Source organism: Antechinus flavipes, chromosome 4, assembly GCF_016432865.1.
Source record: "Antechinus flavipes isolate AdamAnt ecotype Samford, QLD, Australia chromosome 4, AdamAnt_v2, whole genome shotgun sequence".
Lineage (NCBI taxonomy): Eukaryota > Metazoa > Chordata > Mammalia > Dasyuromorphia > Dasyuridae > Antechinus > Antechinus flavipes.
In genome coordinates, this window is record NC_067401.1 from 182468338 (window position 1) to 182481761 (window position 13424).

Here is a 13424-nt window from a genome sequence, read left to right on the forward strand (position 1 = left end):
TATCCTGGGGATGATTTTCTGTAGTCTTTTTGCTAATATCTTATTTAAGATTTTAGCATCAATATTCATTAGGGAGATTGGTTTATAATTTTCTTTCTCTGTTTTCAACCTACCTGGTTTAGGTATCAGTACCATGTCTGTGTCATAAAAGGAGTTTGGTAGGACTCCTTCATTCCCTATTTTTTCAAATAGTTTATAAAGCATTGGGGCTAATTGTTCTTTGAATGTTTGGTAGAATTCACATGTAAATCCATCTGGTCCCGGGGATTTTTTTTTTAGGGAGTTGATTAATAGCTTGTTCTATTTCTTTTTCTGAAATGGGATTATTTAAGCAATTTACTTCCTCCTCTGATAATCTGGGAAGCCTATATTTTTGGAAGTAGTCATCCATTTCACTTAGGTTATCAAATTTATTGGCATAAAGTTGGGCAAAGTAACCCCTTATTATTTCTTTAATTTCCTCTTCATCAGTGGTAAGTTCTCCTTTTTCATTTTTAAGACTGCCAATTTGATTTCCCTCTCTCCTTTTTCTAATCAGATTTACCAAAGGTTTATCAATTTTATTGGTTTTTTCATAAAACCAACTCTTAGTTTTATTTATTAGTTCAATAGTTTTTTTACTTTCTATATTATTAATTTCTCCTTTTAATTTTAGAATTTCAAGTTTAGTAATTGATTGGGGGTTTTTAATTTGGTCTTTTTCTAACTTTTTAAGTTCCAGGCCCAATTCATTGATCTTCTCTTTTTCTATTTTATTCAAGTAAGCCTCTAAGGATATAAAATTTCCCCTTATTACTGCTTTGGCTGCATCCCATAAATTTTGATATGATGTCTCATTGTTTTCATTATCTTGAGTGAAATTATTAATTGTGTCTATAATTTACTGTTTCACCCAACCATTCTTTAAGATGAGATTATTTAGTTTCCAATTACTTTTTGGTCTATTTACACCTAACTTTTTGTTAAATGTAGTTTTTATTGCGTTGTGATCTGAAAAAAAAAGCATTTACTATTTCTGCCTTCCTGCATTTAATTTTGAGGTCTTTATGTCCTAATATATGGTCAATTTTTGTGTAGGTTCCACGAACTGCTGAGAAGAAAGTATACTCCTTTCTGTCACCATTCAGTTTTCTCCAGCGATCTATCATACCTAATTTTTCTAATATTCTATTTACCTCTTTAATTTCTTTCTTATTTGTTTTGTGATTTGATTTATCTAAATCTGAGAGTGCAAGATTGAGATCTCCCACTATTATAGTTTTGCTGTCTATTTCTTCTCGCAACTCTCTTAGCTTCTCTTTAAGGAAGTTAGATGCAATACCACTTGGTGCATATATGTTTAATACTGATATTGCTTCATTCTCTATAGTACCCTTAAGCAAGATATAGTTTCCTTCCTTATCTCTTTTAATTAGATCAATCTTTGCTTTTGCTTGATCTGAGATAAGGATGGCTACCCCTGCTTTTTTGACTTCACCTGAAGCACAATAGATTCTGCTCCAGCCTTTTACCTTTAGTCTATATGTATCTCCCTGTTTTAAATGTGTTTCCTGTAAACAACAGATTGTAGGGTTCTGACTTTTGATCCAGTCTGCTAGCCGCCTCCTCTTTATGGGAGAGTTCATCCCATTCACATTTGTGGTTAAAATAACCAATTCTGCATTTCCTGCCATCCTAATATCCCCAGATAATACTTTTCTTTTTCTTGCCCTCCTTCCCTTCTTCCCTATTGGTCCCACTAACGTCGCACAGCTCTCCCTCTTTAGTATCCCTCCCTCCTCCCTTGGAATCCCTTCCCCTTTCTTGTACCCTTCCCTTATTACTCTTTTTCCTTCTCCCTTTTCCTCTCCCACTTTTTAATGAAGTGAGAGAAGAATCTGTGTAAAACAAATATGTCAATTGTTTCCTCTTTGAGCCAACTCTGATGAGAGTAGGATTCACACAATGTTCCTCCCCCTCTCTAAGTTCCCTCATATATGATAGGTTTCCTCTGCCTCATTGTCGCATGTAGTTTCCCTCTTTTTATCTCCCTTCTTCCCTTATTCTGGCACTATCCCCTTTCCATTTCTACTTCCCTTTTTTATGTTATATCGGTAAAATCAAATTATACATATGATTTTTATGTATATTCACAACAGAGATACAGTTCTCAAGAGTTCCTTTTACCTTTTTCTACTTCTCTTGATTCCTGTTGTTGAAGATCAAATTTTTTGTTTAAGTCTGGTTTTTTCCTTAGAAATAGATGGAATTCCTCTATTTCATTAAATATCCATCTTCTTCCGTGGAAAAAAATACTCAGCTTAGCTGGATAGTTTATTCTTGGCTGCATTCCAAGTTCTTTTGCCTTTCGGAATATCTGATTCCAGGCCCTTTGATTCTTTAATGTTGAGGCAGCCAGATCTTGCGTGACCCTTATTGTGGCATCTCGGTATTTGAACTGTTTTTTCCTGGCTGCTTGTAAAATGTTTTCTTTAGTCTGGAAATTCTGAAGTTTGACCACAATATTCCTTGGAGTCTTTATTTTAGGGTCTTTTTCAGAAGGTGTTCGATGAATTCTTTCAACGCCTATTTTCCATTCTGGTTCTATTACTTCTGGGCAGTTCTCTTTGATGATTTCCTGTAAAATAGTATCTAGGCTCTTTTTTTCATCATAATTTTCGGGTAGTCCAATGATCCTCAGGTTATCTCTCCTAGATCTATTTTCCAGATCTGTTGTTTTTCCCAGTAAATATTTGACATTTTTTTCCAATCTTTCATTTTTTTGGTTTTGTTTGACTGATTCTTGATGTCTCAATGAATCAGTCATTTCTATTTGTTCAGTTCTAATTTTTAGTGAGTTATTTTCTTCATTAGCTTTTTTTACTTCTTTTTGTATATGTCCAATTTAGTTGTTTTGCTCTATGGAATTTTTTTCCATTTCACTAATTTTTTTTTTTTTTTTTTTTTTTTTTTTTTTTTTTTTTTTTTTTTTTTTTTTTAGTGAGTCATTTTCTTTTTCCAATTCGCAAACTCTGTTTTTTACCTTTTCCAATTCACATTTCAGGAAGTTGTTTTCTTTTTCCACTTTATCAAATTTTTCTTTTAATGAGTTATGTGCCTTTTCTGTACTCTTTTGCATAGCTTCTCTTTCCTTTCCCCATTTTTCTTCTAACTCTCTTTTAAGGTTTTGAATAGTCTCTTCTAGAAGAGCCTTTTGTATTGGAGACTGTCTGCTATTAGTCTCTTCAGGGTTGAAAAGCTGTTCTCTTTCTGAGTAGAAACTATCAATCGTTCATTTGATTTTTTTACTCATTTTGTTAAACCCTGTAAGGTCTGCCTTCAGAGCCAGGAGGTTACCAGCTTCCTCTGCAGAGCAGTGAAAGGTATATGGTCGGGTAGCTGTCCTGTCGACCCGGCTACAAAAAGCAGCGAGGTACTGGAGTGCTCTGGGAAAGAGTTCCCCACCAGAAAGTAACTCAGGCCTGCAGGGCCGGGCTGGGAAAGTGCCTTTCAAAGAACCTCAGCTGTGTGAGATAATGACTGCCCTGGGACTAGACACTTAGCAGTGAGAATTTCACTTCCCGAGCCAAACCCTGCCCTGGGGCTGTGGGTATTAGCAGCTGAGCAGTGAATGGATTTGCAGGGACAGGAAGTGTCTGCCGGGGAAGCACAGTCAGCTGGGGAAGTTCTGTTGTCCCAGGCTGAGCCCCCCACACTGCCTATTAGAGGCTGCCCAGGCTGTGCCCCCTTGCCGTGCAGATTAGTAACTGCCCCCGCAAAAGCCCCGAACTGCCGGATGTGGCCACAGGGCTGAGGTAAAGTCTGCCTGAGTCACTTCCGGGTTTGAGGGGTTACAGCCAGATCTCGTTAGGTTCTGGCGTTTTTTAGAGGACCTTCTGTTTTAGGCTTTAACTTCTCTGCCAGTTTACTGCTTTGTAGTCAAGGCAGAGCAGTTAGCCTATAGCAGAGTCGGCTCTATAACTTCTCTAGCCACAGAGATCACCCCCGCCCCTGGTCTGCTCAGGACGCTAGCCTCTCGCTGCCTGTGCTAGTCTGTTCCTGGTCCCTCAGGACGAACCTTTTCTGGCGAGCTTCCGGATCGGCTGGTAAGTTGTACTGCTTCTTATCTTCATGAATTTAAGCAGTGAAGAGTTATTTTTGAGGCTGGATTAAATATTTGGTTGTGAGGGTAATGAGAGGAGCTTAGAGAGTCGTGTGTGCCTGCTCCGCCATCTTGGCTCCGCCTCACTTCAATAACTTTTTTGTTGCTAGTAGTAGCAGACTACTAAAAAAGATTCAGTCTTGCACATACTTTTATTAATTGTAGCATGTATTTTATTTTAAAAAGAAAATTTAAACTAAGAAGATTAGATGTAGTAGATGGCTGGAGACCCCAAAAAAGATGATTTGAATTCACTTATCTATTTCACAGTACAAGGGAGTGGAAATTTAATCAATGACAGACAAATCATTCATTTTTGTTCTCTCTTCCTACTTTGTTTCTCCCCCCCCCCCCCCATTACCCCTGACCCTAGTCCAGTCTAATATATTTACTGACTCTGGTTGACATTTTCATCAAAGAACCACTTATTGTTTATTTTAGAGCTCCTTAATGTGTTTTCATTTTGTTTTGCCTGACAAGTTTCTAATTTTCATCTGGACTGCCTAATTTCATTGGTTTTTCTTATTGTTGTTATTTTTTTTTAATTGAGCCATCTTATAAATTTTTGATAGCTATTCTTTTTTTCTCCTGACTTGGGGTGGATATTTCCCAAGGTTCAGCCATCTACTCTCTTTTCTTCTTTATATATATATATATATGTAGATAGATAGATAGATATAGATATAGATAGATAGATATATCTCCTTTTGTAATGTCATGTACTCTCATTATTTCAGACCTATGTATAGAAATCATTCTCAAACCTCAATCTCTCTCTACGTACCAATCCTATGCTGCTTCTACTTTTCCATTTTGAAGTTTTGCTATAAAATGCCACAAAATAATAATCTTCTTTTCCCCAATTGGTTCCTCTTCTTGGTTGCCTGAGTTGAATTAATGTTACCATCATGCTTTTAATCACCTAGGCATAAATCCTGAGCTATCTTTGCCTCTTTCTTCTTATTCTTCTTCCATAGTTTGTCAGAGAACAAATGCTGTTGATTCTCCCTTTGGAAGATCTCATATCTATCCTTTTTTCCATTTTCCATTTTCAATCAAGCATATCTTATGCTCCTGTCACCAAAGACTACCGTGTTTCCCTGATAATAAGACACTGTCTTATTATTTTTTTGGACAGAAAAAACACCAGAGGGCTTATTTTCAGGGGAGGGCTTATTTTAATGAACATTGACAGCAATTTTAATAAACAGGTAAATGTGAACAAAAAAAAGTACCTTTATTCAATAATGATCATGTCATCTTCTTCAACAACATTGTCATAAGTGTCCATACCCTGAATTCCGTCCTGGATGTCTTGCGCCTCTATTTCCTTCAGAAGAAGTGGACCCAATCTGTCATGTCCAGCAATATAGCTCTCTTTAAATGAACATGTCTTGTCCAGGTAACCTGCTCGTAGTGCCTTGGCGACACAGCTGTCAGTAATTTTATCCCATGACTTCTTCACCCCAGTCATGACTTCTTGCAGACAGGACTTCACAAAGTTTCCACGCTGATTTCTTTCCATTCTATTTTCAATGTAGTCATTGACTTTCATGCGCAAATGGTCCTTGAATGGCTTGTTTATTGCAATATCAAGGGTCTGGAGATAGGCAGTCATTCCTGCAGGAATTATTACTTGATCTATTCTTCTCTCTGCAAGGAAGTTCTTCATTTCTTTAGCGGGTGAGTGCTGGCTGAATCCCAGATTATCAGACCTCTTTGGTTACCTTGCATAACAAGTGGCAGCATTAAATCAACCCACTTTCTTATAATGGCTTGTGTACACCAGGCTTTTTCGGTTTCAAGAACATAAATGCCCGATACATGTTCAATCTTATCTTTCTTGCCCTGATGATTAGAGGTGTGGCTTTCTTTCCATCCAAACGAATTGCCAAAACACAGGTGACCGGTGCACTTTCATAGCCAATGGTGGGAATGTAGATTGACGTTGCACTCCTGTGATGAATTGTTGTTTGAGATCCTTGTCCCATAAACACTGCAGTTTCATCCATAGCAATCTTATTGCAGGTTTGGTACTTGGAAATGCTGATCCTATCAATGAAGGACTTGAATGCAAGTGCATGTTTAATAACTTCAGCATCTTCCAGCTTAAACAGTGTTGTTGATCTTCTTAGGGACAGTTCATACTGTTGAAGGAAACCATCCCACCAGTGTTGTGATGCTTTGAATCATTCTGAGACCATTTCAAACTCTGGTGCCATTGAAAGGGCAAATGCTTGAATATCAGCCCTGCGCACAACCAAGGTCTTTGCTCTCCTGTCAGCAATCCATTCACCAATGAGGATCTCCAAGTCAGGATATAAGGGTTGCCGACCTGATTCAGACCTGCTCTTTTCCCCTTTTCCCTCATCCACCTGTTGATTGAGGTTATTTTAATCTGCTCTCCATTTTCTGACCATTCACAGATCCAAAAGTTTTTCTTTACAGAAAACTGCAAGATTCTTGCCATGCGACTCCTCTATAATTGCTTTCTTGTACTCAACAGTATAGCTCTTCCTTTTTGTACTCATGTTTGGGGGTGAAAACAGACAGAATAATAAAATTATGACCATCAGTCCTTCTTTTCACCCCATCATGCCCCTCAATAATGTTTTAACCCCATCATGCTCCCTGAGTGCTCCTTCTATCCTCCATCATGCCCCCTGAGTTCTTCTATTATCCTCCATCATGTCCCCTGAGTTCTTCTTTTATTCTCCATCATGCCCCTTTTATCCTCCATCATGCCCCCTCACTGACGCTTACATACCGGGTTTTTATGTTGTCCTGCCTCAGCTCTCCTCCGTGGCACTGCTCTCAATGGCACCAGCAAGCAAATCACTGGGGAAGCAGGATGATGTGCTCACTGCTGCAGCTCTGATTGGATGCAGCTTGGAGCATGACGTGCGTTTCACTGGGGGGGTGAGAGAGAACGGGAGGAACGGTGCATACAGAGGGTATCGAAATGTAGTGTGTAGCACAGGAGATCACCTTCACTACAGTAGCAATCTCAATAGGGCTTATTTTTGGGGGAGGGCTTATTTTAGAGGAATCTCACACAATAAGGGGAGGGCTTATTTTCGGGATAGGTCTTATTATCGGGGAAACACGGGTATAATTATTCCCTAAATGGTCTTATTGCTTATAGTAATTTGTCTTTTAAAAACTCACTCAGGTAAATTTTTTTCTTAGAATGTTCATCTTTTCAAGACTCTTGAATAACTTCCTATTTCTTACAGTATAAAATCCAATGTTTAGGTGCCCATTGTTAAATACTCTATACCAAGATGTCAATATACCTTTTCAATCCTATTTCCTATTAATGGTCAAAGCAAACTCTTTGATTCAGTCAGACCAGTATGCATACTGACTATGTCTGATCTGAACAATCAGAACTGTCCAAAAATTGTTTCTAAAATTAGTGACTTATATATCACCAACAAAATCCAACAGCAAGAGATACAAAGAGAAATTCCATTCAAAATAACTGTTGATAGCATAAAATATTTGGGAATCTATCTACCAAAGGAAAGTCAGGAATTATATGAGCAAAATTACAAAAAAGTTTCCACAAAAATAAAGTCAGACTTAAATAATTGGAAAAATATTAAGTGCTCTTGGATAGGCTGAGCAAATATAATAAAGATGACAATACTCCCTAAACTAATCTGTTTATTTAGTGCTATACCAATCAGACTTCCAAGAAAATATTTTAATGATCTAGAAAAAATAACAACAAAATTCATATGGAACAATAAAAAGTCAAGAATCTCAAGGGAATTAATGAAAAAAAATCAAATGAAGGTGGCCTAGCTGTACCTGATCTAAAATTATATTTAAAGCAGCACTCACCAAAACCATTTGGTATTGGCTAAGAAATAGATTAGTTGATCAGTGGAAAAGGTTAGGTTCACAAGACAGAATAGTCAACTATAGCAATCTAGTGTTTGACAAACCTAAAGATCCTAACTTTTGGGATAAGAATTCATTATTTGATAAAAACTGATGGGATAACTGGAAATTAGTATGGCAGAAATTAGGCATGGACCCACACTTAACACCATATACCAAGATAAGATCAAAATGAGTCCATGACCTAGGCATAAAGAACGAGATTATAAATAAATTAGAGGAACATAGGATAGTTTATCTCTCAGACTTGTGGAGGAGAAAGAAATTTGTGACCAAAGATGAACTAGAGACTGTTACCGATCACAAAATAGAAAATTTTGATTATATCAAATTAAAAAGCCTTTGTACAAACAAAACTAATGCAAACAAGATTAGAAGGGAAGCAACAAATTGGGAAAACATCTTCACAGTTAAAGGTTCTGATAAAGGCCTCATTTCCAAAATATAGAGAGAACTGACTTAAATTTATAAGAAATCAAGCCATTCTCCAATTGATAAATGGTCAAAGGATATGAACAGACAATTTTCAGATGATGAAATTGAAATTATTACCACTCATATGAAAGAGTGTTCCAAATCACTATTGATCAGAGAAATGCAAATTAAGACAACTCTGAGATATCACTACACACCTGTCAGATTGGCTAAGATGACAGGAAAAAATAATGATGAATGTTGGAGGGGATGCAGGAAAACTGGGACACTGATGCATTGTTGGTGGAGTTGTGAACAAATCCAACCATTCTGGAGAACAATCTGGAATTATGCCCAAAAAGTTATCAAACTGTGCATACCCTTTGATCCAGCAGTGCTACTACTGGACTTATACCCCAAAGAAATACTAAAAAGGGAAAGGGACCTGTATGTGCCAAAATGTTTGTGGCAGCCCTGTTTGTAGTGGCTAGAAACTGGAAATTGAATGGATGCCCATCAATTGGAGAATGGCTGGGTAAATTGTGGTATATGAATGTTATGGAATATTATTGTTCTGTAAGAAATGACCAGCAAGGATGAATACAGAGATGCTTGGAGAGACTTACATGAACTGATGCTAAGTGAAATGAGCAGAACCAAGAGATCATTATACACTTTGACAGCGATATTGTATGAGAATGTATTCTGATGGAAGTGGATTTCTTTTACAAAGAGACCTAACTGAGTTTCAATTGATAAATGATGGACAGAAGCAGCTACACCCAAAGAAAGAACACTGGGAAATGAATGTGAACTATTTGCATTTTTGTTTTTCTTCCCGGGTTATTTATACCTTAGGAATCCAATTCTCCCTGTGCAACAAAAGAACTGTTCGGTTCTGCAAACATATATTTTATCTAGGATATACTGCAACATATCTAACATATATAGGACTGCTTGCCATCTAGGAGAGGGGGTGGAGGGAGGGAGGGAAAAAAATTGGAACAGAAACGAGTGCAAGGGATAATGTTGTAAAAAAAAAAAAAATTACCTTGGCATGGATTCTGTCAATATAAAGTTATTATATAAAAAAAAAAAGAAAGAAATGCTGTATCAGCTCAAAAAAAAAAAATTAGTGACTTTTCCTTCACTAGTATTCATCAATCAAAAGCTGTCTTACCATTTTTTGAAGATGCTCTGACTGGGTTTATTATTCAGATAGAAGTTGAACTATATCAAAGATATCAAATAGAAATGGGCTGAATATACAAAAAGATTTCTGAAGATAAATTATTTTAGACCAACAAATTAACATTATCTATGTTCCATTGAATCTTTATTCATTTTGTTAAATATTACCTAGTTATATTTTCATCTGGTTTGATTTTCAGGAGCTTGTGGACAGTTTGTTTGACACCTCTGACCTAGTTACTCTTCTGAGTAATTTATGACTAATGAGTAATTGAGTCTTCCCACATTCGTCTCTGATTACCCAGAAAATATTTACTTTCTTTGCTGACCAAAGCTTCTAATATTTGTTTTCTTTTTTAAAATATTAATTTCCTTTTAGATGACATTGCCACTGAGTAATCTTTGTCTCTCTTGGGTGAAAATATTTTGGGGCACACTGCCAAGTGTATTATAATTTATAATATGGGGTTCCTTAAGATAATATGTGTGATTGGAAGGGGCCTTAGAGTTCTTCTGTCAATCCACTCTGTTGAAAGAAAATGAGATTAAGAGAAATTAATCAAATGGAGACTATTAAGAACTCTTTTTCTTTTTCTTTCTTCGTTCTCACACTTCTATCACAAAATATAAGGAGGAAATGGTGAATGATTTTGTCTAGTGGGCAGCAGGAAGAATTATATTCTGCTTTTTCCATTTACCACCTTTTTATTTTATACCCCATTCTGGGCAATAGTAGAAGTCTTAGAGACTAACTTAATCAAGTAAAAGCTTTGAAAAAGAAACATTTGAATTTGGAATAAACTGCAAGAGATAAAATTAATTCTGAAGACACATTAGTTACTATGTCTGTGAGAGAGTGACTCCGATCCTCAAAATGATATGGATTGATTAGATGTACTTCAAAAGGAGGCATGAATAGATACCTTAAGATTCTCCTTTGATTCATTATTTTCCAAGGAAGATTTTGATTTCTGCCATGAAGGGAAACAAAAAATCAGGTCCAGAGGCTGATCAGTCTTCTCTCTTCCAAGAGAGGGAATATTGGATTAGAATTATTTCTATCTGCTCCCCTAAATATCATTAGTCTTCTATAGCTTTCTTAACTGTAATTTTGTTTGGATAATTTCAAAATTCATTAAAATTCATTATTATGTCCCAAAGATGTGTTATAACTATTTCCCACTTAACTTTGATTTGCTATTATTAATATTAGAGCTTACTATAAAGCAAGAAACTTGGTCACCAATTTATACTCTAGGTTGAAAGTAATGTTTTTCTCTTGCTAGTTGAAATTGTGACTTCATATATAATGTCTGGGAAATTCTACCAGGAACCAGTGTCATCCTAAAAATGTATATTAGACTTACTTCTTTAAGACATATCCAATTATTATAAATATAATTTAAAAATTAGCTTCAATTTTTCTTTTTTTTTCCCCTGACCTTGTACAGGAATCACGACCCTGGATGGATTTGAACTCTGCACAATGACTAATCTTTCCGTGGAGTGAGAAGTGAGATATTTTTGACAGTTTCAGCAGTCTTGGCCTCCAGAGATGTTGCTATGGGCAAAATATCCCTGGAAGAGATTCAGCAATTTTGGATGATAAAAGGTTGCTCTTGGCCAAAGACCTCATTTGCAATGGATATGAGCCTGGAAGCCAAATAGGGGTTTAGGTACTAGGTGTTTCCTAAGCTATTCTTCTTTTAAATTCTAAGAACTTCATGTCTCACCCTCTGTGAATTTTCCTCTTATAAACAACATAAACATGAGTGTAAAGGAAAGAAGCAGAGAACAGTCTGTTTTTTTTTCTTTTATTGATGTGTTGAATATTGTTTCTCGATGGATCAGATCATGGAAGCATCTTGAGATGTGGAAAGCTTATATGTCACACTGTCTGGATTCATTATCCTAGTTCAACATATCTTAGAGAAACAAGAAAGATAGTAATATCTATTGCTGATATAGGTACCTTATCTTGAAAGAGGAGGAACAGTTTTTCAAAGAGGCCTTTAGGACGCTTTACTTTTTCTTTTTTTTCCTCTTATATTTCTCCAACTCCCTACTATTTTAGGCATCAACCTTGAGCCATCAGTTTTTTGCAGTTACGAATCTGTATAAAATGCTTTAACTTTTTAAATTTTCCCCAAAGGGAACAGAAACCAAACATTTTTAAAATTTAGAGATGAAAGGGACATTAGAAGTTAATGAATCCCAACTTTTTATTTTATGTCTTAGTGACACTTGCCTCCTTCTTGTTGTCACATGTCTTGTTTAATGTTGTCACACTGCATCTCCCATCTCTCTACTTATTCACTGGCTGTCTCCCATGTTTGGAAAAATCTCCCTTCTTACCTCCACCTCTTGGTTTTCCTGGATTTTTTAAGTCTCATTATTTGAAACAAGCTTTTCCTTAGTTCCTTTTTATACTGTTGCTTCCCTTATAAAGCTGCCTTCCCTCCAACTAGTGAGTCAAGTGTTTAAGCTGAGAACAGTGAAAGACTGAAGACCTTTAGGAATCTACAGCTCAGAAGTTATATTGCAGGAAATTTGAAATATTATAAGAATACTTCCAAAGAAAAAGGATACAGGAAAGAAAAGCGGTGAAAAATCAAAAGAATAGGAAAATGGTCTGTAATTTGTAATCTCAAGCCAAGAAATAGATTAGGAGCTGAACCTGTGCTATGGGCCATAGAGAAAAAGTAGGGAAGTATTTTCTTTTTTGGAAGTAAAAGCAGAGACAAATAGTTCTAACAATATTGAAGCTACTAAGTAGAAGCCAGGGGCACTGATCAAAACAGGTGTGACTCCATGGATTAAGATCTAGGGAAACATCTATGAACTAAAAGGGAACTAGGACTTGTTATGCTTAGAAGGCACCAATTGGCTAGCTGGGAAAGAGAAACTTGACTTGGACCTATGAGATACTTTATCAATACGCATAATTCTCTCAAACCATGGCAGCATATGCTTCACCACTTATGCTACAGTGTGTGAAGGAATTTAGAGGAAGAAGGAGGAAAGAAACAGTACTAGAGAATCCAGACAGGATAGGAGGAAGTGAAAGCATGGCTAGACCTCTAATGGGAGAAATCCATTCCCTTTTAAACTTTAAGTAATGGCTGGAAGAAGAAATCATAAGACATTGCTGTCAAGAATTCAGGCAGAATTTTGGGAGTCTCTGAACCAGAACTTATCAATACATCTTCCAATTGTATTCCTCTTGATGGATGTGTCACACAAAGAATTCATGTTCAAGATACTTCTATTTTCTCTTGTTTTCTTCAGATCATGTAGTCTTTTCTCTTGTCTGTGTGCAGAAAGTAACTGAGTGTCCTTCCATTCTACTTGTTTCAATGTAAGTGCTTAGGGTCTAGGGTAGGGTCTTCTGTACATTCTACATGAATTTGTTGGTAAGAGTGATGATTTAAAAAAGTCTTTTAAAGCTTTCTTCCAAAATCCATATTCTCATTGATTTTTCAAGAGCCTCAATGGTTTGGGTTCTTCATTTCTGATTTATTTTCATTTGAATCATTCAAATGTTGTTTTCTACAAGCTGCTTAATGAGTCAACCTATCTGGTTCATTTTAAGATTTTTTTCTTATGAACCCGTAGATTTTATCGACAGGAAATTAGCATTTGGGTGGTTGATTTTAGTATGGTTTGATTTAAGAGCTTCTAAGTATGTGATGAAGGATTGGATCTGATGATTTCATTTGTATAGAGAACTCATGGATAAGCAAATTTCCTATACCAATGCAAATTGGCA

At 36.3% G+C, this 13424-nt stretch overlaps 1 protein-coding gene across 1 annotated transcript in view; it reads left to right on the forward strand.

Moving 5' to 3' along the window:
- Positions 1-13424, forward strand: part of NTN1 (netrin 1) — a 526534-nt gene that overhangs the window by 193393 nt on the left and 319717 nt on the right. The window lies entirely within an intron of this gene.